Source organism: Arachis hypogaea, chromosome 5 (genome assembly GCF_003086295.3).
Source record: "Arachis hypogaea cultivar Tifrunner chromosome 5, arahy.Tifrunner.gnm2.J5K5, whole genome shotgun sequence".
NCBI lineage: Eukaryota > Viridiplantae > Streptophyta > Magnoliopsida > Fabales > Fabaceae > Arachis > Arachis hypogaea.
The window spans coordinates 9,884,670-9,885,692 of NC_092040.1; the positions used below are offsets into that span (position 1 = coordinate 9,884,670).

General features: G+C 41.9%; 1 non-coding gene across 1 annotated transcript; it reads right to left on the bottom strand.

Moving 5' to 3' along the window:
• Positions 1 to 511: 511 nt before the first annotated feature.
• On the bottom strand, positions 512 to 619 carry LOC112804551 (small nucleolar RNA R71). Its single transcript, XR_003203162.1, has one exon. It is a non-coding gene; the product is annotated as a small nucleolar RNA R71 (small nucleolar RNA).
• Between the last annotated feature and the right edge of the window lie 404 nt (positions 620 to 1,023).

Below are 1,023 nucleotides of genomic sequence, written 5' to 3' on the forward strand. Positions count from 1 at the left end.
TGAGGCTGATCCTGAACCTGAAAGGACCTTGAAGAGAAAGCTAAGAGAAGCCAAAGCACAACTCTCTTTAGAGCACTTGAACGAACTCTTCAAGGAAGAAGAACAAATGGTAGCCGAAAACAACAACAATGCCAACAATGCAAGGAAGGTGCTGGGTGACTTTACTGCACCTACTCCCGACTTCTATGGGAGAAGCATCTCTATCCCTGCCATTGGAGCAAACAACTTTGAGCTTAAGCCTCAATTAGTTTCTCTAATGCAACAGAATTGCAAGTTCCATGGACTTCCACTGGAAGATCCTCATCAGTTTTTAGCTGAATTCTTGCAAATCTGTGACACAGTCAAGACTAATGGGGTAGACCCTGAGGTCTATAGACTGATGCTATTCCCTTTTGCTGTAAGAGACAGAGCTAGAACATGGTTGGACTCTCAACCTAAAGAAAGCCTGGACTCTTGGGAAAAGCTAGTCAATGCCTTCTTGGCAAAGTTCTTTCCACCTCAAAAATTGAGTAAGCTTAGAGTGGAAGTCCAAACCTTCAGACAGAAGGAAGGAGAATCCCTCTATGAAGCTTGGGAAAGATACAAACAATTGATCAGAAAGTGTCCCACTGATATGCTTTCTGAATGGAGCATCATAGGTATTTTCTATGATGGTCTCTCTGAACTTTCCAAGATGTCTTTGGATAGCTCTTCTGGAGGATCTCTTCATCTGAAGAAGACGCCTACTGAAGCTCAAGAACTGATTGAAATGGTTGCAAATAACCAATTCATGTACACTTCTGAAAGAAACCCTGTGAACAATGGGACTAGTCAGAAGAAAGGAGTTCTTGAGATTGACACTCTGAATGCCATATTGGCTCAGAATAAAATATTGACTCAACAAGTCAATATGATTTCTCAAAGTCTGTCTGGGATGCAAAATGCACCAAGCAGTACTAAGGAAGCTTCATCTGAGGAAGAAGCTTATGATCCTGAGAACCCTTCAATAGAAGAGGTGAATTACATGGGAGAACCCTATGGAAA